The sequence below is a fragment of the Drosophila suzukii genome, assembly GCF_043229965.1.
Source record: "Drosophila suzukii chromosome 2 unlocalized genomic scaffold, CBGP_Dsuzu_IsoJpt1.0 scf_2c, whole genome shotgun sequence".
In the NCBI taxonomy this organism is placed as follows: Eukaryota; Metazoa; Arthropoda; class Insecta; order Diptera; family Drosophilidae; genus Drosophila; species Drosophila suzukii.
Window position 1 is genome coordinate 31985975 of NW_027255896.1, and position 25759 is coordinate 32011733.

General features: G+C 40.2%; 1 long non-coding RNA gene across 7 annotated transcripts; it reads left to right on the plus strand.

Moving 5' to 3' along the window:
• The first annotated feature begins 2307 nt into the window (after positions 1 to 2307).
• Positions 2308 to 16181, plus strand: LOC139354025 (uncharacterized). 7 transcript variants are annotated; one of them, XR_011605120.1, is made up of 5 exons: positions 2308 to 2720; positions 2775 to 2965; positions 3027 to 3288; positions 3415 to 5027; positions 5160 to 16181. It is a non-coding gene; the product is annotated as an uncharacterized lncRNA (long non-coding RNA). The 7 variants fall into 7 exon arrangements; XR_011605123.1 differs by having other exon boundaries at positions 2310 to 2720; positions 3022 to 3088; positions 3151 to 5027; XR_011605124.1 differs by having other exon boundaries at positions 2310 to 2720; positions 3022 to 3088; positions 3156 to 5027.
• The last annotated feature ends 9578 nt before the right edge of the window (positions 16182 to 25759 follow it).

Genomic DNA, 25759 nt, shown 5'->3' on the forward strand with positions numbered 1-25759 from the left:
GCTCATCACTGAGCGCTCAATGAGCGCACAATTTGTATGGAACTAAGTGCTTAAATTAACATAGGCATGTCCTAGGGTTCATCAGTGCTCAAAAAATAGCACGCATTGAGCGCTTTTTTGAGCACCCTTTTGAGCGCTTTTTTGAGCAGCAGAAAAAGCACACGTTCAGCACATGTTGAGCGCTCGATTGAGCAGCGGAAAAAGCACACATTCAGCATATGTTGAGCGCTTAGCAGCAAAAAAAATTTCAGTTGTAATTTTTATTTTTATTTGTTTATTTTAAAATTTGAGCTCGGGGGTTTCCGGTGTTATCGGGAGGCTCCGAGGGATAAAAACTTACTTAATAAGTCTCTTCTTGTTTTGCCCCCCCTCCAAGTTGTGGGACAGAACAAGTTCTTCGGATAATATGCTTAAGATGGAACGACTTAGCCTTCCATTTTTTTTATAGATTTACCATCAGCCTTGTCTAAAAATATAAGAAAACTAAAATAATATCGAGAAGAAATTTGCAAACTTTTGTTTTCGGTCACTTGATTTATTTTATTTTGTTGTAAAAAATTATTTATGTATTTTTTTATTGTTTATTAAATCATTTATTTATTTTGCAGATGCGGAAAAAATACCACTTTTCCAGGGACGGAAAATTAGAGATGTTTGAGATTTTTATTTAAATAGCCATGTTTGTTTACTTACACAAAAATGAAAATTGTGCTTTAATGTTATTAATACAAAAAATCATAAGTTATAAAAACAAACATCTCTTATTTTTGGTCCCTAGAAACTTAGCACTCAATAAGATTTTCAAATTTTTTCACAGATTCATTCATTTGTTTATTTATATGCATCGTTTGTTGTTTTTCACTTAAAAAATTAATATTTTTCACAGCTATTTTTTTTCCGCCACGTGTTATTTTGGGAATTTTCTATTTTCCATTTTTTCAATATACTTTAACTTGTTTTTACTCTCACTGATTAAATAAATATTGGTCTGCGACGGACTTACCTGGGAATCGTATAGGTATTACTTTTAAACCACTGGCTTATTGTATTTAACTACGTTAATTGCGTGCAATTCTAACTCCTTCACATAAGTAAACGCAAGTGAAAAAGACGACGTCGCGTGCCTTCCAGAAAAATAACAAGCAACAACAACAACGGTTCCGCTAATCCGTTGTTGTTCTTTTTTTTTGGTATGTCCCGTTTGGTCTATACATCTTGCACATAAAAGCAGGGTATTTATAGACATATCCGACTATGCAAATCGGTTTATAAAAATATATTCTTAAAACCTCACATATTATTAAATAATATTAATAAACCTATACATTTTTTTGGGAAATACAAACATTTTAAAACGAACAAATGTCGCATTATTCAAAAGGCAAGGGTGCACAAAAGTCTATATATTTTAATTGCTGGGGTTCCTTCCCTTCACTTGCTTTTTTCCGTCTGAGACATCGCGAAAGAGGGAGAGCCCAAAATTACTTTTTGTGCGTTCTCTTTGCGGACCCGACTGAGAGCGCATCGCTTTGCCGCCGTTGCGCTCAGCTCTGCTGGCGTCGCTGGCTTCTCTGCCGACGTCGCAGTCGGCTTCGTGATGATTGGGCGCTTAACTCAATTGTGGAACTGCAGGGCTGGTATAAACATATAAATAAGATTGAACACGCGATCAACAATTCAGTCCATTCTAGTACATTAAAAAGACCAAGCATGATCCTCTTAAGAGTTGATCAAAATAGTCCGATAGTTGATGAATTATATGAGTATTTAGATGATAAATTAAATAAAGACAAAAGGATAGATTTAAAAGATATTAGATATAAAGCAAATTTAAAGATTGTAGAGTCTCAGAAACTAAATGAAATTATTAAAGCAGCTAAACAGAAATCACCATTGAAATATAGCGTTGGATATTTTGTGGCAATAAGAAATATAGACGTAACACCTGGCACTTGTAAAAAATTTGCGCCTAATATAAATAGAGTTTTTGACAACGATAGGTATCAAGTAACAGATATAGATAACTGTCAATTAACTCAGTTACCTTATAAAGGGATCTTAGAAGCTGGAAGGTTAAAACCATGGCAACAAATATTAAAGAAGACTGTAGCATTATGTACATAATTTTGATCGAGGTCGATCAATATGTCAGGTTGACCGAGTTGTAAGCATATGTGAATAAATACTAAATAGTATTAAGTGTGAACATAATGTTATATTTTGCATTATATTTTAGTGTGTACTTTCTATAACGTAACTTTATATTAAGCATCGATAAGATAACAGATATCGATTACATGGTGAACTCCATGGTCGAGATAAATAGGCCACTTGTAAATGTTACGAACTGCTTTTTTTGGGTGGCAGTGCCGCTAGCTCAGTCTTTTCTCAGTGCAGAGTTCCCCTAATGCCACAGCTCGCAACATAAATATCGATAACTCCACTGTCTCACATTAACAAACTATCGGTCATCACTAAGAACAAAAACGCAAACAAAGGTAAATACCTGCAAGTATTGACGGGAAAATCGGCTTCATTTGGTGGCTATTGATGACCTAGCCAAGCGCTCCCACCCAACCATGGATGCCCTCGAGGTGCTGCAGGGCACCACCCATTCTCTGTCGGCAGGAGCCCCCTCCTCGCTACTACGGCGGTTCCATCTCCCCCACTGGGAAAGCTTACTCACACATTGTGGGTTTTACAAAGGTTTAATAAATACCGTAAGTACAATCGTTTATATACATGGTCCTCTTAACAGATTTATCCTTCCTCAGCCTTTAAGACCGAAACCTGGCCGCCGTCTCAAATGTTTACGCGGTCGAAGCAGAGGATTAGGTTTTGCTGGAAAAGGGTACAGGCGTAGAGATCGCATGGAAACGCGGCCCTCAACGGAAAATACGCGCGCGTGTGTATGGTCACCTAATCCTGAGGAGCTCCAGGGGAAAAGAAGGGACAGGCCAAAAAGGTACGTTACTGCACTGTAAGCTATACCATTTAACTAATGCTGGCGACCTTTTTAAGTTTAGGCAAACAACGAGGACAAATAAGGCTCTCGGGTCTAACTCCGGATAAATTCACAAACAGGAAAGTAAATATCAATATATATATATATATGTAATCAAGGTACACGTGTATTTAATTTTTCCCGAGATGAGGTGGACGCGGTACACCGGAACGGACTCACAGGGAAATGTTTGATGTCGTCGGCGTTGATTGTGAAAGGCTTTTCAGGCTGGTCGTTGGTACGGGTCGAACGGACACCGGTTGCTGGGCAGCCTAGTCGGGCTGGTAGGTATGGCGAAGTCGCGCAGACATCAGTGAACTCCCAAATAAATATTCCGGGGCCCTTTGTGTTGGGACCCCGGCTGCTATTTAATTTTAAGCACAAAAAAAAATGTATAGTATCACTGCTAGCTGCATCTGCCTGGTTGGACAGTATGGCTGCGACTATCTCGATATCTGCTGATCATCGTTCATACACCCCGCCATATTACATGGCCTCTCTCAAAATTGGGTCATTGGATACATGGGTCCATTTAAAGTAATCCCAGAGCGAACCGGGATTAATCTTCAAATGGCCAGATCGCCCGCCAGACTCATCCCGCTGCTGCAGCTATCGACCTAACCTATCGATAAGGTCGCTCCCATTCGACTCCAATAGCAACAAATAAAAGAAGAAGAGAGAACACGCGGAAGTTATGCATGATAAATCAATATACATAAGAGTTGCTGATTTAGAATTATGGAGCTTAGCGAGTTATTCGAAGTAGGTCACATATCCTATATACTGAAATTATGAATAAAACTAGTCTTAATTATAAAGGGACACAAGGGAAATAAAGATATGCGAGACTGAAATGCGCCTCCTACCCCTGATCTCAACATATGGTTATGTGGGCGGTAGACAGATTTAAGCGTTATGCGCGTTAGAGTGGGAGTGGCAAACTTTTTTTTGATCCATCGATAGGTATTGACGAGACTAATACAATTCAATTAAAATTTCTTATGAAGAATAAAAATTGTGGGCGCCACAGGCTTGGGCGGTATTCGCGTAACAAACTTGCGCTGGGTGCAAGGCTACGAAACCTAAATCTGAAATCCCAATTCTCTACCTTTTAATAGTTTCCGAGATATCCGCGTTCATATTTACGATTTTTTTAAGTATGTGCGCACCTTGTGGGCGTTATAGTGGCCGTGGCCAATCGGGTCAATCGATAGGTTTTAATGAGAAAAAAACATTTCAGTTAAAGTTTTTATTTTAGCATCAAATCTGTAGGAACCACAGTCTTGGGCGGCTTGTGGGCGTTAGAGCTAGATTTTTCGGAAAATATGTAACAGGCAGAAGGAAGCGTTTCCGACCCCATATATGAACGCGGATATCTCGGAAACTATCAAAGATAGAGAATCGGGATCTCAGATTTAGATTCCGTAGCCTTGTACGCAGCGCAATAATGTTACTGTGGTATGCACATATCAAGAGCTCTCTGTGGTCAGCATAATGTCCAGTACTTCTTATATACCAATAAAAATAAATACTTTAAGCCAAAGACACTTAGTCTTTGGGGCCTAAACATAGGACATATTCAAGTGCACCGAAATATGATCAGCCAAGAATGCAACAGCTACAACAAGTCGCGTCAGCATGTGTCCCGTTCAGTGACCGTTTGCATAAGATATATATGCGGACAACACGCTCCGTTCTCACCAGCGCCTTTTTTCACCGCTTACATATAAGCAATAGATATTCGTTTCTATAAAACGACTTATATACAAAAGGCAGTGCTGCCCCAGAGGACAGCGCCGGCCTAGGCCTAATCATAAAAGAACATTTTGAATAGTGTCGGAAACGATAACAACAGTCGCTCCTGACTTAATAACCAAACTACACGGCTCTTTAAAAAAGTAATCAAACTATGTACATGGCGACCGCGACTTTGTTCCAAATGGACCTGTACCTGGACTTAGCCCAATAAGCAACGGCAACAACGGCAGGAACGGCAATAACACGAGCAACAGCAAGAAACGCAGTGAGTAGTGTTTGATGAGTGCCAAACGTAGTGACTTATGTAGGGGTATAATATATTCCCCCGAAGTTAAACACCAACACAAATATATGTACTTCTAGTCTTTACTTTTATTTTATAATTTCGTCTGTTCAGGATCACGGTCGGCGTTCAACTGCCCTCGCTCTTAGCTCACGATCCGCATCAACCCCCGAATCATTGGGAGAGTGTGAGAGCGATGAGAGAGATAGAGAACAGTGAGCGGCATCGTACAACAACAACAACTTATTCTTAGAACGTACAATAATGATCCAGAAGGAATACAACAACACATACATACATACTACTACGTAGCAATCCTGCTACAATGCGGCCGTCCTGACATTTTAAGATCCCCTGATCTTGTGTAAATTTACAATTGATTTCAGCTTATATATATCTTAGTTAGTTTTAAATTTACAAATTCTTAGATATATTTACAACTTCATTTCATTTTCGCTTTCCAATCCAATGCTTAATATTTTGGCTACTCCAGACATCTTGATAAGGGCAACGCGATAATTGAAAACCCTCAACATCTTTTATCAAGTATCTATCAAAATTATCAAAACTTTATCTATAACATAAGGACCCTTGTGTTTAGGTATCAGCTTTCTTGCGACTCCTACTGAGCTATCAAAATTTTTTACCATATTATAGTCTCCCACTTTGTACTCCGAACTCTTTGTCCTTTTGTCATTATATCTTTGTTCGTTGCCTTTTTGTAATTTTCTTTGCGCTTCTGAACCGTCTTTTCCAATTTTGTCTAAATCTCTAACATCACTTACATTACCTAATTCTTTTAACTTTTGTCTCAATTCATCAATAACTTTTCCTTTCTGCTCGATTCCAAACAACATTTTACTTGGCATTTGTGCTATGCTTCTTTGCTTTGTGTTGTTCAATGAAAACTCAACATCCTCCACAACTGTGTCCCAATGCATTGGCCTCACAATTCGGTAAATCCTTTTACTTGCCCATTGGCTTGAGGTGACCCAGTCGCAATTTTGACATGTTTAATATTACATTCTTCCATATATTTTCCAAAATCTTCCGACGTAAAACAGCTTCCCCTATCCGAAACTATACAAGTTGGTCTGCTGTAAGACCTAAAGTAGTCTTTCAATGCTATAATAACTTCCTTTGTGTTCGTCGTTTTTGTTGCATATAGCCTAACATATTTAGTAAATCCGTCTATCACCACAAAGATATGTTTCTTTGCCCTTCCATTATCAACCGGTCCATAGTGATCAGTATGTATAATTTCGAATGGCACATTTCCTTTTGGTATACTGTGCAACAGTCCTTCCCCTTTCCCTGTCTTTGGCGAATATGCTACACATCTTATACAATTTTCAATATGTCTAACCACTTTCTCTTTCATATTCGAAAACCAATACGTCCCAACAATAGCATCCATAACTTTATCTCTACCTAAATGACCTAATTCATTGTGATATTTGTATAGTATCTTTTCTTCCATTTCTTCTGGGACACAAAATAACAACTTTCCATTATTCGACTTTCTGTATATAACTCCATTCCTCATCTCAAACATTTAACTTCCTCATTTTCTATCTTTTTTTCTAACATCTTTTAATTTTTCATCTTTCGCTTGACAAATAATTAAATTATCTTCAAAGCTCTTCGTTTCTACTACCATTATGTTTGTATTTCTACTTAACGCGTCAACATGTTGCATAAGTTTTCCCGATTTATGAACTAATTCAAAGTCATATTTCATCATAATTCTAATGCCCACCGTGCAATACGGGGGCTTAACCCAATTCTATTTAAAGTCAGTGAGTTAAAATCTGTCACTATTCTAGATCATCTATGTTACCCTGTACATAAATTCTAAATCTTCTAAGAGCGTAAATTATTGCTAACGTTTCCAATTCAAAACTATGACACTTTGCTTCGTCTTTTGTTGTTTCTTTCGAAAAATAAAATATAGGATGTAGCTTTTTATCCTCTTTTCTTTGCAGCAAAACTGCCCCAAAGCCTTGTGCACTGGCGTCTGTTTGCAATTCGACCTCGTCCTTGTAATAATATAATATTAACACTGGAGCTTCCACCAACTTTTTCTTAAGCATTTCAAAACATTGCAACTCCTTTTCTTCAAATACAATTTCTTTATCCTTTTTTAACAATTCATATAGAGGTTTAGCGATCATCGAAAAATCTTTAATGAACCTTCTAAAATACGAACACAAACCCAGAAAGTTTCTAACACCGTGTACTTTGTCTGGAACAGGAAAATCTCGAACAGCTTCTATTTCTTTGTCATTAGCCTGTATTCCTTTGTAAGTTACTAAAAATCCTAAGTATTGTACCCTTGCTTGTAGAAACTCACACTTGTCCATTCTCAATTCTAGTTTGTTCCTTGCTAAACGATCAAAAACTTCCCTAAGAACATCTACCATTCTACCATTTCTCTACTCGCAATCATGATATCGTCCATGTATATAACTACCTTACCCTCGCTTATCATGTCTGCAAAAATCTTATTGATAAAGCGTTGAAACACCGCTGGTGCATTCTTTAGCCCCATTGGCATCCGCATAAACTCAAATTGTCCTAATGGCGTCATAAATGAGGTGTATTTTATCGATTCACTATCCACAAACACATGAAAGTAACCATGCTTTAAATCTAACTTTGAAAATATGGTTTTATTTACCAACGTTTCTAATAAATCGTCAATCAAAGGTAACGGATAATTATCTTTAACCATTGTCTTATTAAGCTTTCGATAATCCACACATAGTCGTAAGTCGCCTGACTTCTTTTTAACTAAAACTATTGGAGATGCATACTCGGATTCAATTGGCCTTATAATTCCTTCACTTAAGTATTCATCTAATATCACCTGTAATTTTTTTTTCTGTGTAAGCTAAACGTCTGGGCGAACAACTAAATGGCTTTGAATCCTCCAATCTTAATTTCATTTCGCATCTAACCTCTGGTTCCTTTGGCATTTCTTTATTTACATAACAACTTTCTACCATCTTAACAAATTGACACCTAACATTATAATTCACATGATCACCAACTTTGTACTCTACACTTTCATCCGTTAAATTTAATCAATCAATATAATTTCCTTCCGTAACTTTTACTTTGTCTCTGATTTTACTAAACATTTGTTTAATTGTTTCCCTGCTGTCGCTAATTTCATCACCTAACATTTTATTTTTATCTTTAACATAACTATAACTAACATAACTATTTGCTTTTCATCACTAGCATCATGAATAACTATCTGCTTTTCATCACTAACATCATCACTAACTATCTGCTTTTCATCACTAACATCATCACTAACTATCTGCTTTTCATCACTAACATCATCACTAACTATCTGCTTTTCATCACTGACATCATCACTAACTATCTGCTTTTCATCACTAACATTATTAACATCAGAAGGTTTCTCAATATTCTCAACCGTAACCATTTTCAAGATGTCAAGGCTTAAATTTAAATTACAAGCATCCATAAAATCTCGACCCAGGATTACATCATGACTCATAGATTCGTTTGCCACAATAACTAAATTAAAATGTATTTTATATAAATTTTTCATAACATAACATAATTTTTTTCCATACGTTTTTAGGTAACTTTTGTTTAAACCGTAATATAAACTTAAAACTGGTGATTTTGAAATGTCTTTGGGTACTTTGGATTCCTGTATCTATGAGGCATTCTGCAATTAACCTGGTATTTGATTCGTTTACAAAATTAATTTCAACATATCTTACATAATTATTTTCGCCCTCGTTCTTGTTTTTATTCTTCAAGCATTTCGCAACAAAATGTCCCCTCTTACCGCACGCATAGCACGATCCTTTTTCCCGCTTCGACTTCCTGCACTCGAACGTCCAATGCCCTTTGGCGTTGCAATTGAAACAGCGAGTCTTCTTGCTGTCCTTGGGATCCGTTGATGTCGTCTTCCTGCCAACTCTATATGACTTTGGCAAGCTTACATCCGCAAACGCTCTCTTAATGTGCCCAATATCCACAAAGCATTGAATATGCGCCTGATTACGTAGCTCTTGATTGGGAATACCTTCGATGATGCAGCTCAACATTTCATCTGCATCAATATTAATGCCTTGAGCAAGCATTATCTTGTCGTCGACATAACTTCCAAAAGATTCGCTTTGTTTCCATTTGCGACCTTCGAATTTGCGTCTTATCTCCAACTTCGATGAAATCAGCTCTGCAGTCAAGTCATCCAACGGTAGCAACACGCGGTCTGAATTTGCGTGCAGCCACTTATAAGCTTTTCCTTTAATTTTGCTCACCATTAGCATTTTCTCGAATTTTCCACCTACTCCATAAATTTTCGAGATATTATGCATTTGAGGAGTCCATTTGCAGGCACACGACTCGCCAGCAAACTCGCTCAACGCCTGTGTTGCCATACTCAATGAGACGTCGATGCTCTCGTTAAAATTTTCCACCACCGCAACGTTGCCGTTTTTCACTTTACGTTCGCTGCTTTTGCGTTCCTAGAATTCTCTCCAGCCTGGTTGTGCATGTCGTCTTCTGTATAGTTTTCGTTCCGTTTGTCTCTAATTCTGAGAATGCTGCCAGCAACTTCGTCATTCCTTTCACCATCTTTGCCGTCTTCTTCGTCGTAACTCTGGATGCCGCCGTCTTTGCCGTTACTTTTGCCGCCGTCTTCTTCGTTGTAACTCTGGATGGCGCCGTCTTTGCCGTTACTTTTGTCTCTGCCTTTGCTGTTACTTTTGTTGTCGCCTTCTTTCTGGATAGTTTCGCCGTCGTCTTCGAAATTCTCGTCGCCGCTGTCTTCGCCTTTACTATTTTCGCCGTCTTTGTCTCCTTTTTGTCTCGCCATTTCTTCAAACTGTCCACGAATTTCCTTCGGTATATTATTTAATCGCAAGATCAATTGTCTCTTTGTTCCGGTTGTTGATAATTTCAATACACTCAACAACCTTTTTAATTGTTCAATCGACACGTTGTTTAAATCCATTTTGATTTTCTTTTGTATTAACGTTTTAATTAATTGGCTCGTGATCGGCACTCTTCTGATTTTGTAGGGGTATAATATATTCCCCCGAAGTTAAACACCAACACAAATATATGTACTTCTAGTCTTCACTTTTATTTTATAATTTTGTCTGTTCAGGATCACGGTCGGCGTTCAACTGCCCTCGCTCTTAGCTCACGATCCGCATCAACCCCCGAATCATTGGGAGAGTGTGGGAGGGATGAGAGAGAGAGAACAGTGAGCGGCATCGTACAATAACAACAACTTATTCTTAGAACGTACAAGAATGATCTAGAAGGAATACAACAACACATACATACATACAAACTACTACGTAGCAATCCTGTTATACTTAGTAATCCTAAATCCATTTATTAAATTCGAATCAGTAGGTAATTACAAAATTAAATCGTTAAGTACAAGTGAAACAAGTGAAATCTTAAAGAAACTAAAATTCCCAGATAATGTTAAAACAGAACTTACTGAATTATGTACCAAATACAGTGACATATTTGGCATAGAATCAGAAGCAATTTCAAGCAACAATTTTCATAAGCAAAAATTAAGACTAGCAGATAAAACTTCAGTATACATCAAAAACTATAGAAACGCAAAAACAGAAAAACCAGAAATAAATAGACAGGTCGAAAAATTAATAAGAGATGGTATAGTCGAGCCATCTATATCTGAATATAATAGCCCATTTACCTTAGACCCTAAGAAATCACTCCCAAATTCAAAAGAGAAAAAATGGAGTCTAGTAGTGGATAACCGGCAAATAAAAAAAAACTTATAGCAGATAAATATCCATTACCTAGAATAGAAGAAATACTATTATACTTTTTTTCGTGCCTAGACCTTATGTCTGGATTCCACCAAATAGAACTACATAACAAATATAGAAATATAACATAATTTTCTAGTAGCTCTGGCTCATATCTCTTCACGCGATTACCCTATGGTCTAAAAGTAGCCCACAATTAATTTATGAGAATGATGCAACTTGCTTTTTTCGGTCAACAACCATCACAACATTTCTGTACATTGAGCATTTAGTATTTATCGGTTGTTCCAAAAGAGTCTCACGTCATTCAACAAGACTGTTCAAGAAAAATGTCAAATTTAAATGGACTGAAGAATGTGAAGAATCATTTAAATATCTTAGTAGTAGGGAAAGACGGGTTCTGGGACAATTAGCATATTAATGGCCCCCGGCCCCCCTCCCCCCTCATTAACATATGCGGGTTCTAGGACAATTAGCATAGTTCAATAAATTAACTGATTTTAATGGGCTCTGAAGTCATTAAAATGCCACGATCATGTCCATAAAGAGTATACTTAATTGCCCCCATCGCCCCCACATCCCCATGTGACAATATTGATCATGTATCCTTCCCCTCATTATGTGCAATTAATAGTCAGGTGAGAAAGGTGCACGTGAAAAAGGTCGCACAACCATAGTATCCAAAGGTTGTTATCTTAGAGGAACATATCCGATCATGTTGGGGAAAGGTGTGATCACGTACCCTTGGTACGGCTGGTCGCCTTAGAGGGACATGTCCGATCATGTTGGGGAATAACGTTTCCTATGATTGTAAAACTAGTTTAGAAATCAAAAGAACCCCAATAAAATAAATCCCACAAGTTAATGGTTCTCAGATGTAGAATATTTTCAAACAGACATTTTTTTTTTTGCCCCAGAATGTTTAACTGGTAAATTTTTTCAAGATTTCTCCTTTCTACAAAAGGGTCATAAGCATATCATAAAAGGGATTCAAGCAAGAGCTACCCGAACATGCGCACCTGTCTATTACCTGACCGGAATAAAAGGGACACATGCACAAGTCTGAAGGGGCATGCCCCTTGACAAAATCATGAGCCTCACGACAACGACCTCACGGATGAGTGCTAGCTCTTATACGTTCCCATAATAGGGGTTGAAATCACGACCGCGCAACAACTCGCAAGTAGCCGACATATCTCAGTCAAGGAAATAGTTTCCATTCTCCGTACCTGTAATTTTAACTCGAAATAAAATGTCAGAAGTTTATTTTGTACCATAATAATACATTTATTCATTTATTTTGGTATTGCGAACATTTTTAAATTAATTTTCTGTTTTGATTCCGGCGATTTACATAGAAGAAGCAGGCGCACGTTTCCGACGTCATTTCTGGATTACAAAATGTAAAGTATTCACAATAATTCGTAGTTTTGAGGTCATGTCCACCTCGATTCATGAACATAGCTTTTGTGTTTAGAAGGTATTGAAAATGCTGACCAATTATCTCTCCTTTAAATTGTTCAATAAATTGGTCAATTTCCTCATGAAACTTAAATTGGTTAATTTTGTTTTCTTGCACATCTTTACACATCTAGTCTCAACTTTAAAATAATGTATAAAAATGGTATTGCGAACATTTTTGTTATATATATGAGAAGGGTAGCTTTTCGAGTGGTGTATGTTTATTTTAGGATAGTTGTGTTGGATATAAGGTTACATATAGAAATTATAACTATAAGTGTTCTGCGCACCTTCTGCTCTTGAGTACGACTCTGTCTCGACTGCTTTACATTTGTAGAGTCTGGTAACATTATCAAAAAAGGACTTATTCTACACTAATATTGAAGGTTTGGTATATACTATATTAGGCGCTGTTCACATATAGAAATTAATTATCTGCTTTGATTCCGGCGATTTGCATAGAAGAAGCAGGCGCACGTTTCCGACGTCATTTCTGGATTACAAAATGTAGTGATCACCATAATTCGTGGTTTTGAGGTCATGTCCACCTCGATTCATGAACATAGTTTTTGTGTTTAGAAGGTATTGAAAATGCTGACCAATTATCTCTCCTTTAAATTGTTCAATAAATTGGTCAATTTCCTCATGAAACTTAATTTGGTTAATTTTGTTTTCTTGCACATCTTTACACATCTAGTCTCCACTTTAAAATAATGTATAAAAATGGTATTGCGAACATTTTTGTTATATATAGAAATTAATTTTCTGCTTTGATTCCGGCGATTCGCATAGAAGAAGCAGGCGTACGTTTCCGACGTCATTTCTGGATTACAAAATGGTTAATTTTGTTTTCTTGCACATCTTTACACATCTAGTCTCAACTTTAAAATAATGTATACAAATTATTTTATTGTTTTGAAGCTACTTTTAAAAATTGTCAAAATAATGTATGCATTGTTAAGAGCACAAACCCCGCCCTTAAGGTGTTTTTCACAATAGGGAAACCGGTTTCCTTTAAACCTGTTTAATGACGGACAGCCCATTTCCTCGACATTAATGAGCTGACGACTCCCAAAAAACGTCTGTAGAAATCGTTTCTTTTCCACACCTTTACAAATAATTTGTTTTCCGCTTGTAATTGTCCTTAGATAGTTTCGAGTTTGTGGAAAACTATTTTCTCCATCGTTCCAAAAAATTTTGTAATGTGTTTTGGTTAACCAAATGGCAGTCTTTCGAGATTTTGTATTTAGCAAAGTAAAATCATATGGTGATTCTATTAAAAAACTATTATTCAAGTTTGGATTTTTTTCAAATACAATTCCAATTTCCTTTAGAATAAAATTGTTATAATTATCAAAGAAATCTTGAACATCAATCAAAGCAGTATCTTTCAACATTTTTCTAATGTTAAACAACTCGTTGTACTAGTCCGTTTAGTGGGTTATATTCAACTAAACGGTCTTGTATGAGGAGACAGTAAGCTTGGGTATTTTCATGACTTGGTGTCTTTAGTTTTATTGAAATTCTCACATCAATAGGACCAATTTTTACTGATTCATTTTGATATGAATCAACCACAATAATAGAGGTCTTCAATTTAAATTCATTTGGGGCCAAAAATGGTTGTGATTCACGATTATAGTAACTAGATTGAAATCTTGTATACATTTCATATAGGTAAGCATACTAGTTCTTACTAAATCAACATTCAGATTATTATGGATATGGCTCAGAATTCAAGTGCACTCTCAAGTTTGATAAGTTATTTGTGATAAGTTCTCCATTTAGTGTAAATCCAATTATGGCAAATCTTGGTTTTTCGCGGTTAGCCGACAATTTCACATTTTAGCTGTGTTGACTCCCATACCCCAATTTGGGGTTAACATATAAATCCCAACTCTGGAATGCGATTGGTAGGTTTACACAACTTTTAATAATATCGTACATCTTAATTTTTGCAAAATCGCTCGGAGTTACATGGGAGAATTTTCCATGTTATATTCGTCATTTCCAACTTAAAAGTTTGTTCATTTCTGGTTTGTTCAAGATTCACCAAGATTCTTAGTTAGCATCAACACTAGTTCGTGTTTACAATTTAACAAAACTTTTTTATAATCCTCAGCCAATCCCAACAAATTTTTTAATGGTACAGAAAAGTTAAAGTGGGGTCCCGTAGAAATTTCGTCTCCACTGCTCCATCCAGAATTTAATAGGTATTGACTTTGAAGATTATCCAGAGATATACAATTTTTTAGGGTTCATACCGACATAGACTTGACACGTTGGACTCGTTGTATTTGGTTGTTACCTAGCAGTATTTTGATAGTTACTTTCTTTTTAGTCTTGTTTTTGGATGGTTACTTTTTGTATAGTACCTGTACAGTACTTGATTTTGGATGGTTACTATCTGTATAGTATCTGTAAAGTACTTGGTTTTAGATGGTAACTAAATGTTAACAAGTATTATGAGTCGCTATAGTCTCTTATTAAGAACTATCAAAGTACACAAGTTAAAGTTTCTAAAATGTGTTAGCCATCAAAGTCACATGCCCAAGACCCAAGGACATTGAATAAAATACTTCCCCTTCATTTGTACCTGGAGTTTTAATTACAGTCAGATACAAAATTTGTAGGATCATTCAATATTTTTTTATATATTTTATTATTGTATTATTAATTAATTATATTTTATGTATATTTGTATATAATTCATTTTCTTACTCCATCCCTCTGTAGAAACATGTAGGTTATTAATCTTCGTTCCAAACGCAGATTTTCGCTTGGTTCCCATAGGTAGATGTAAAATAGTTCTCACAATGTAATCTTTCTCAGATGTTGAATTAATTTTAAAGCATTCATTTGTTCCATCCCATAATAATATTGTAACATACTTCGAAAGCATCATTAGCTAGCATAGGAGCGTCTTTCAATTTAATTTCTGATTCAAGTTTATGATAGAGGTGTTGGGACCTGGTAATATCGTTTTTTGTTGTCAACTATTTTTCTAGTTCTAGTTTTCTAATTCTATTCTATTTGTACACTATTTGTATGAGTAAGGCATCATTGTCTAAGATTCTGAATAAGTTTAATAAACTCTTTAATTTCAATACTGATTAGCTGGTTACTATCTATTTAGTAGATGTATACAAGTTGTTTAGTATCTAATTTCTATATGTTTAATAGATGTATACAAGTTGTTTAGTAGATGTATACAAGTTGTTTACTAGCTGTTTAGTATCTGGTTTATATATGTTTAGTATCTGTGTACTTGATGTTTACTAATTATTATTATTAGCTGGTTATTAGTTGTAATTAACGTCTACGAGCTTTTATAGTCTTTTGTTAAGAATGATCAAAAATTCTTGATCACTAGACGACTTTCGATGTGAAGTAAAAACTTACACTCTGATTTTCAATGTGCTTGCTATGTACGTAAGAAAGAATGCAAAGCCAAAATAGCTCAAGATTGATATAAAAATCTTAGAGGAACATGTCCGATTATGTTGGGGGAAGATGTATCCTGTGATTGTAAAACTAATTAAGAAATAAATTGTTCACAAGTTGTCTAAAAGCTGTGTAGAAGCTGCTTTGATAAACAATTTTGATTCATAATTACAGATATTAAGAATATATAATAATATCATCCACTTCAACTAGTATATTGTTAAAATAAAATATGTAGGTATAATAAATGTAATCTTAACTACGATAGCTAGCCTTACATCCCATAATTATAGTTATTAGCTATAATAAAATGTCTAGAAAGAAGAAAATATATGAATGTCAAAAAACGATTTAAAACTAACTATACTTGGGAAAGTAATATAAATCGCTCCGGCGTAATACAATAAAAAACAAAAAAAAACTATGATTATCCCATTTTCTATCACCGTAACAAATGTGTATACCCACACCTAAATGACCAATTGTATCCTTTGTCCAAAAATGTCTGTGAATTTCACTTATAAATTTGTCACCGATAATTTAAATCCCATTAAGCAAACCACCCATTGCTAACCGTACCATAACCCCCTAGTCAAGTTGGTTACCTACAATAAACATAGGTGCTGGTGTAAAGGATTGCTAAAATGCATCAACGCAGGCGCAAATGTCATAAAAAATGATCATAAAAATATAATTAGGAAAGTATATTTTATTTGCGAACCATTTATAACTGTTACCAACAACACAAATAGTTATATTACAAAGGATTTGCTTAAATGCCTCGACGCAGGCGCAAAGGTCAAGGTATTGGAAAAAAATTCATGGAATATTATCCCTTCATAAAAGAGGTCATAAAATATATAATTAGGAAAGTATTTTTTATTTGCGAACAATTTATAAATGTTACCAACAACACAAATAGTTGTTACAAAGGATTGCTAAAATACCTTGATGCAGGCGCAAAGGTCAAGGAAATGGAAAAATTCATGAAATATTATCCCTTGACCAAAAACGAAAATTTCTTCTATTTGGATAATAAAAAAATATATATTAATTCAATACTTTGATTTTTCCATCAAAATGCTTGATAAATCTAGTTGTTTGATATTCTCTAACTAATTGAGTAATATGTTTTCATGTGCCTATTTAATTTACCAAAAAACAGTATTAGTCTTCTCATAAAATTGATCTTTTGGATCCCTCTAATCCCCCACCGGTGAAATATATGTTCCTCATATTTAATAATGATGGTTTGTCATAGATGGGTACTTGTAATTCATATTTAAGATATTTACATCCTTCTCTAACTAATATCCTTTTATCCATCATGTAAACAGGTTTAGAATTGTATTGCGTGCTTCAACCACTAGCCACACCCACCACTGTAACAGATTTCACTTTTCCAATGGCTGCCCCAGCTACCTAAACTGTACATTTCTTTTGATTTTCTCTTTTCCTTTCTAAGCAATGTACACAATTTTTAAACTGGTTCTGACCTCCCGCTTTAATGGCATCCTCTACTTTATTTTCGTTATATTTCTGATCTTTTCCTAACAGTAGGTTGTTAAATTTTTATAATTTTATGGGATTATTGAGCACCTGAAATCCCAGATATTAAGTCATAACATGAAACTAGCAGAATATAGTAAAAGACATCAGACTCTAAAAAGACTAGATTTACCTACAATTCAATTTACCATCTACAATCCCTGGAGAAGAGCTTAGTATTTGCAGTTTAATTTTCAAATTTATTGATTTCACAGATTCCCGCTGGTAAATACCAATTTTTAACAAATGGCTGCCAACTCCATACCATTCAGACACTGGTTTACAACCTCATAGAACTGACTCTCAAGGTATCTGTAATGCACAATATTTCTGTCTCTTTTCTTCTAATCAATATTAAAAAATTTCATAAACTGGTTTTGGAGTTCATTTTATTCTTAGAATTAAATTATTAAAAATTATTAAGCCAACAGAGATAATGTTTTTGTGATAGTATCCCATGAATAATACATAATTCTTCTTTGTATATTTTCAAAATTATTTATTTTAGAAAATTATTCATTAATCACATTCAAGTAATATTCATAATATATCTTACAATTTTTTAAATTTATCAATAGAGTTTCCCAATTATTAATATTAAATGATGTTGCATCATATCTATTTTTAAGATTAAATATTAAGATAGGGTCGTCCTCGCGAGACATAGCGCTGACCAACTCACATTGGTCTGCCTCACCATTAAATTTAAGACATTCTAAGTCTGATATTGAACCCCCTATACGAAAAATCATCTCCTTAACTTCCAGTAGCAGTCGTGACAGCGGATTATTTTCGATTTCCGCATCGTGAAGATCAATTTGCTCAATTTACGACTCCGTGATTCAAGAGTATCTCGACCTCCATCACATGAAAGAAGTCCGTCCTACCCAAAATTCTGCCAGTTATTACCTTCCGTATCATGCCGTGCTCAAGCCAGAAAGTACAACCACCAAGCTACGTGTGGTTATCATTGCTTCCAGCCTTTCAGAGAATGGGGTCAGTTTAAATGATATCCTTCATGCTGGCCTAGTCTTACAGTCCGATCTAACTATCCAGATCCTAAAGTGGCGATATTTCCGATACGTCTACAGTGCCGATATCGAGAAAATGTATCGGCAGATATGGGTAGATCCAAAGCATTCCCCGTTCTAGCGCATCTTATTCCGCAACAGAGAGGGGCACATTCGAGATTTCGAATTACAGACGGTAACTTTTGGAGTTCATTGCGCGCCATTCCTGGCCATTGGAGTCCTGCAACAGCTTGCAACTGACGTGCAGCTCAGCCATCCAAGAGCGAGCAACGTCATTCGAAATCATATGTATGTAGACCAGCGGTCGGCACACACATACCATCACAAGTTTGCCTTACATAAGTGTGCATTAGTGCATTAGTTTGCGCGCGGCGTGCTGAAGCACTGAGATCCTCTTCCGCAGCAACGAAAAAGCGCGCCGAAGGTGAGAAAAAAAAAACCCGAAGACCCATGCCGATGTCACACTAACATCTGCGTTATACGTGAGCGAGCAGAGGATGGGCAGAACACTTCCCTATGCTCACTTAATAGGCCGCTGCCGACCGCTGATGTAGACGATGTCCTTTCGGGAGCTGACTCCGCCGAGGACGCTAAGTTCATTGTTCGCGAGCTACAAAGTGCTCTAGATTCCGCGGGATTTCCATTGAGAAAATGTACCTCCAACCACAAAGAAATATTAGCTCATATCCAAAGCGATCATCTTCTGACAACCGAATTCCTCGAGATCGACACTGAGAGCACAGCCAAAACTCTCGGCGTACGATGGAAGGCGACGTCCGATGAGTTCTTTTTCGTCCCACCAGATTTAGCAACTGAAATCTCCCACACGAAACGCCAAGTCTTTTCCCAAGTTGCCAAGCTGTTTGATCCAGCAGGCTGGCTCGCTCCATTTGTTGTGTGTGGATCTAGGTTGGGACGATAAACTTCCAATTGAGCTGTGCCAAAGGTGGAACAGTTTTATCCAGAGCTATTCGGTCCTAGACCAGGTCAGAATACCCAGATGGGCTTTCTTCCGTCCAGAGTTCCGCGTAGAGCGGATTCTGTGGCGCCTCGCAAAAGGCATACGGTGCTGCGATCTATGTGTGCGTAGGGGTGGGCTATAAGACGGTGCACTCGCTCACGGCCAAGACGCGTGTGGCGCCAGTCAAAACGGTGTCCCTTCCCAGGCTGGAGTTAAGTGGGGCTCTCCTTTTGTCCGAGATGGCCGAAGCCATTCTTCCTAATATGCCGAGGCTGGCCTCAAAATTCCATTGTTGGACCGATTTCACGATTGTGCTAGCATGGTTAGCCAAACCAGCGTGCCATTGGACAACGTTCGTGGCCAACAGGGTGACGAAGATCACCGAGTCTACAGAGGCAGCCAATTGGTCACAAGTTCAATCCGAACATAATCCAGCTGATTTGGCTAGTCGAGGAGTTCCCCTTCACGAGCTGGTGGATAACCCGCTTTGGTGGCATGGACCCACTTGGCTGCAAAGTCCACGCGATCATTGGCCCAGCCAGGGAACCGACCTGCCGGTGACCGAGATCGAAAAGCGTGCCGTCAAAGCCCATGTGGCGTCTATGCCGACAGAAGATTTCCTGGATCGTTTTTCCAAATTAGATAGAGCTTTGCGGGTCCTCGCGTATGTCCATCGATTTGTCCAGCGATGTCGAAGACAATCACCGCTTTCCGGGGTCCGTCTAGAGGCCCAGGACGTTGCCGTCGCGGAACGGTTCATGACAGCTTGTACTCAGCGCAGGTATATTTCTGAAGAATACCGCTGCTTGAGTCAGAAGCGTACTGTGCCCGCGGCAAGTTCGATTCTCTCCCTGAACCCCTTTTTAAACCAGAAAGGACTAATCAGGGCATGCGGCAGCGTAACGGCCTTCGACAGTTTGCGGTATGATGAACGACATCCTATAATCCTACCGTACGAATTGCACTCTCGCGGCTTCTAGTAAAATTTACGCATCAAATTTCATTACATGGTGGTAATTAATTAGTGGTGCGTCTCACCCGGTCCAAATACTGGGTTCCGAGAATAAAGAACTTGGTGAAGGCAGTGGTTAACTCTTGCAATGTTTGCCTCATCCCAGATGATGGGAAGTTTTCCGAAAGAGCGAGTATCTTTTTCTCGTCCGTTCACGTACACAGGGATGGACTACTCCGGCCCGTCTGATATACAAAATTATACCGGAAGAGCTTGTCTCATTACAAAGGGGTATGTGTTGGTTTTCGTTTGTTTTTCTACAGAGGCCATTCATCTAGAGCCTACATCCGACTTAACGGCTGAAAAGTTTCTTGGCGCTTTCGCTCGTTTCGTTTCTAGAAGAGGGTGTCCTCGCCAAGTCCAGTTCGACAATGGAAAGACCTTCGTCGGCGCCTCCACCGTGCTTTCCCGAGACTTCCTGCAAGCCGTTTAGGAGTCTGTGACCGATGCGTATAGGCATCAGCAGCTCACCTGGCAATTCATTCCTCCTGGGGCACCCAGTATGGGCGGCCTATGGGAAGCTGGTTTCAAGAGCTTCAAGTCCACCGCTTCACGGAAGTGCACCTTTGAAGAGCTCCACCCTCCTAGCGAGAATCGAAGCTTGTCTGAATTCCAGATAGCTATCTCACATGTCCGAGGATCAAACTGATCTCTTAGCGTTGACACCAGGGCACTTTCTTGTTGGTGGACCTCTTCTATCCATAGTGGAACCTGAAGTAAAGGGCGAATCCAATTCAATTCTGAACCAGTGGCAGCACTTAAAGTCTCTACATTCAAAAATTCCGCACTCGATGGAAGGATGAGTACCTTAAGGAGCTCCACAAACGCAATAAGTGGCAAGTTCCCACAGAAAATCTGCGTGTCGGCATTAAAGAAGACAATTTGCCGTCAAATGAGTGGCGACTCGGAAGAATGGACTCCGTTTTTCCAGGATCCGATGGCAATGACCGCGTAGTCAACGTTCGTACGGCACGCGGCATTGTCAAACGTCCAGTGACCAAGGTGGTTCTTCTTCCAAGAGAGCCGTCCAAAACTACCTCGTAACGAGCCGCGTTTCTTATACACCTTAGTCCGTAGCCATTATCCACGTCATTGTTAATCAGCCCTGTTTGTTTTTTCCTTATCCACACTAACCAGGAAAATGGCTCCCCGTCCACGTAGCGCTGAGGCTCGCGGCACTTCTCCAACGTCATAGCGTCAACGTCCTCCCGACTGCTTTGGTGACGTTCGACATCGCCGCACTCATCGATCCGTGCACCCCGACAAGCTCCATCAATGCATCCCTGGCCGCCGCGTTTCGTTTTCTGACAACAAACGTGGGCGATGAGAGCATCCTCACGGCGACGATTCGGTCGAAGGTCGACGAGGCCATCAAGCTGGAGGTGATCCTCAAGATCGAGCCGAACGTGCGCATCCGCACCCCCATCCGTGCGCTCAGTGAGAGCGTAGTAAAGAAGTTCAGAAGGCTACCGCTCGCGGATGAGCATTTCCATCGGCCAGCCACCATTTACTTTATCCTGGGTGCGGACGTCTACCCGAAGGTGATACAGCCGGGCATCCACATGGTCGACGAGGGACTGCCAGTAGCCCAGAATGCGGTGTTTGGGTGAATCCTCTCCTGCGCCTGTACGTAGGCTTAAGGTGTAGGCGACTGGCCGGGGTTCCGTCTCTTTTTGCAACGCCAGCGATTGCAAGGGGGGCGGAATGTTCAGGCCCACTGTCCGGGGAATCTGGATCCCGGACCCGCTATCCAACTGCATCGCTCTCTCGCTCTCTCGCTCTCTCGCTCTCCCGCTCTCTTGATCTCCCGCTTTCCTGCTCTGTTCCTAGCTCCCCTCCGTGAAGACTCCGCTGCGCTTTGGAGCGCGGAACTCAGCTTAGACTTAAGCAGTTAGATTTTAGCAGTCATAAGCAATAAACCGCGGTCGCTCCCCCGCCTATTTTGTCAAGTGAAGCTTTTTGCGTAATTTCTTTTCGGTCAAGGGGCACTTCGCGTATCGTGTGTTTTTCCCCTACAGCTCGACGCAGTCCGCCTCATCTGACGTACGCCAGCCGCACCATCAGCAAGCCGCCGAAGCCTAGCGCAGCAGTTCCCGCCGACGCCGCCAGTTCCTTCCACCGCCTCCCACGCCATTCTACCAGCGCCGACGTTACCCCGCTACCTCCCGGCGCACAACTAGTAAAAGAACATACAAGTATCCGCCTGAGAGCTTGCGAAAATTACCAGATAAACGAGTTGCATCTGAATTTCTCAAAGAGAGTAATGCCGTTGAAATAGACATAGAGAGACATAGAGATTGTGGCACAAGGCAGAAAAAAGCGTTTCCGACCCCATAAAGTAAATACATTCTTGATCAGGATCACTAGTCGAGTCGATCTAGCCATGTCCGTCTGTCCGTCCGGATGAACGCTGAGATCTCGGAAACTTGAAGAGCTAGGCTATTGAGATTTGGCATGCAGATTCCTAAGCTTCCTCGGCTGAGGAACTTGTGAGATGGTTCCAAAGTCGCCTAGCTGGGGCAACCGTGCGGGTCGCAGGTTGCGGATAGCGGACGACCTCTCTCGAGTCCAACTGTGAATAAGCTGGTGGGATAAGTCAAACACGGAATCGTGGACGGTAGGCACTGCCAAGGCGCTCGGGCCACCCGCAGAAAGGCGGACTGCCGCCCAGACTCTGCGCTCACACACCAGGAGCACCGTTGCCACGCCTTCGCCTGAATGGCTAAAGAAGGTAGAGTGGGCAAGGAAGGTGCTTCCAAACAACGGGCAGGAAAAGTCCACTCAAGAGGAGACTCAAGTGAAAAGGCAGCGATCCCTCGAACTACCCGGGCCATCGGCGAAGAGATCTAAGATCCAGCCATCGGTCTCTTTCGCCGAAATCACGAAGAATCGTGTATTACTTGGCCTGATTGATAGGGGAAATCCGGAGGGCAGGATCCCCAGAAACAAGTGGAAGGCAGTGGAGACCCACCTTTCCCTCATTTGCCTGCGCATGGTACGAGAGATGCCAGGCACCTCGCCCTGCTGCATGGACGCGGGCTGGTACCAGGGCAGCGTCAAGGTGGTGGCTTGCGACAGTCAGCGGACTGCTGACATGTACAAACAGGCGACAAGCAAGCTCGGCGAGGCTTACGAAGGGGCGAACATCGTTGCGCTTGACTGGTGCGATGTCTCCAGTAGACCCCGAGCCAGGATCTGGCTTCCAGCAGCGATCAAGGCGCCGGAGGACATCCTCTTCATGTTGCAAGAATGCAACCCGCACCTCCCCACGAAGGACTGGAAAGTCGTCAAGGGGATGAAGGGGATGTCAACCAGGCGGTTTTGGTTCTGAACAAGGAGTCAGTAGCTCCGATCGAGACTGCTCGAGGAGTGCTGAACTTCGGGTTCAGTGCGATACACATCAAAGTCCATAAGGGCGACTCTAACGCCGCTAGCAGCGCTGCCGGCAACCCAGCCGAGCAGGTGCTTGCTGATGAGTTGGAGGCACCTGGTGGGCCGGAGGACGGCTACTCTACCGATTCGTCGCTAAGCAGAGAGATGCGAGCGCTCAGACCGGCAATCGAGGACGTAGACCTCAGCGACACAGAGGAGGCCGACGTCACTGTGGTGGAGGTTGAAGCTGTAGATGTCACTAAGACTTCTACAAATAAACCTTCACCACAGTAAAGCAGCGTCTGCTGCACTTCTGCTTCGCCTGACAGAAGGCGGAGCCGACCTAGTCCTCGTACAGGAACCTTGGGTAGTAGGAGGCAAGGTTGCTGGACTAGGAACAAAGGAATACAAGCTTATGCTTGACCCCAAAGAAGGTAAAATTCGAACCTGCATATAAGCCAAAAGGCATCTTAGTATATTTCTACTTCGCAATTACAGCAACGGAAATAACACCGCAGTAAGCCTGGAGCTGCAGAGTGGCTCTATAAGGGTTCTATCGGCCTATTTGGCCTTTGCGGAGGAAAACCCTCCAGATGCGCTGGTCAGAGGACTAGCAGAGGAATGCGAAAAGCTCAAGAACGGATTGGTAATAGGCTGTGACGCCAATGCCCATCACACCCAGTGGGGTTGCCCAAACAACAACGACAGAGGTGAGTCTCTTTTTGATTTTATTCTAAATTCGAACCTATTCTTATGCAATAGGGGCGATGCCCCTACTTTCATAACTAAAGCTTGCCAAACGATCATAGATCTAACTTTGGTATCAGATTCACTCGTAGGCGCAGTCAAAAACTGGGCAGTCTCTGACGAGCACTCCTTTTCGGACCATAGATTCATAGAAACCGTATTGTCCCTTGATTCGCCCTTGCCGGTCAGCTTCGCCAACCCCAGACGAGCGGACTGGCACAGGTACAAAGAAGTTCTGACAAATATCCTCCCCATGGAACCGTCAGAAAGCATTACAAACCCACATGAGCTGGACGAAACAGAATACAAATTCACAGAGGCATGCAACACTGCCTTCAAAGTGGCATGCCCCACAGAGAAACCAAGAGGAAGGAAAAAACCCCCCTGGTGGACCCAACAACTATCTATCCTCAGAACCAACTGTAGATGCCTGTTTAACAGAGCAAAGGCGGGAAATGAGGACCCCAATTGGCTGAACTACAAGTTTGAACTAGCCTCCTACAAAAAGGCCATTAGAAGAGCAAAACGAACGGCATGGCATGCCGCAAGGCTCAGGAAAATACTCTCTAAGACAGCCGCGCTGTTGGGCTGTCTTCAAAAAGCAGATGGATCATGGTCAGACTCCAGTAAAGAGTCCTTGGATCTGCTCCTAGACGCTCACTTCCCGGGGAGCCAACAAGCAGGTCATCCACCTGAAAGAGGAGCAGGAGAGGGAATCGAAATAGATCCACTCCTATCAGACCGCAACATGAAATGGTCCATTTATAGTTTCAAACCATACAAATCGCCGGGACCGGACGGGATAACACCGGCTCACATTCAGCAAGCAAGACAAATAGCCAAAAACTGGTTGAAAAAAATCTTCCAATCCATCCTGGCGGTAGGAGAACTACCAACAGCATGGCAAGAAACAAAGGTGGTTTTCATTCCCAAGGCAGGGAAGGCCACTCACACCACAGCAAAGGATTTTAGGCCAATAAGCCTAACATCATTCCTGCTTAAGAGCTTTGAAAGAATAATAAGCCTACACATAAGGGCCACCATAGACCCGACACAAATATCAGAAGCACATCACGCTTACACCAAAGGTAAGTAAACCGAATCGGCGCTACACTTGGTGGTAAGCAGCATCGAGAAATCACTCAGTATCAAGGAATACACACTGATCGCCTTCCTGGATATAGAGGGAGCCTTCAATAACGTGCTTCTCACTGCTATAACAGAATCTCTCACAGAACTAGGGGTTGAGCCGTCAATGGTGAGGCTAATCCATAAATTGCTGATAAGCAGAATGGTAACAGCCACACAAGGGACCTCAACCCAGACTAGAC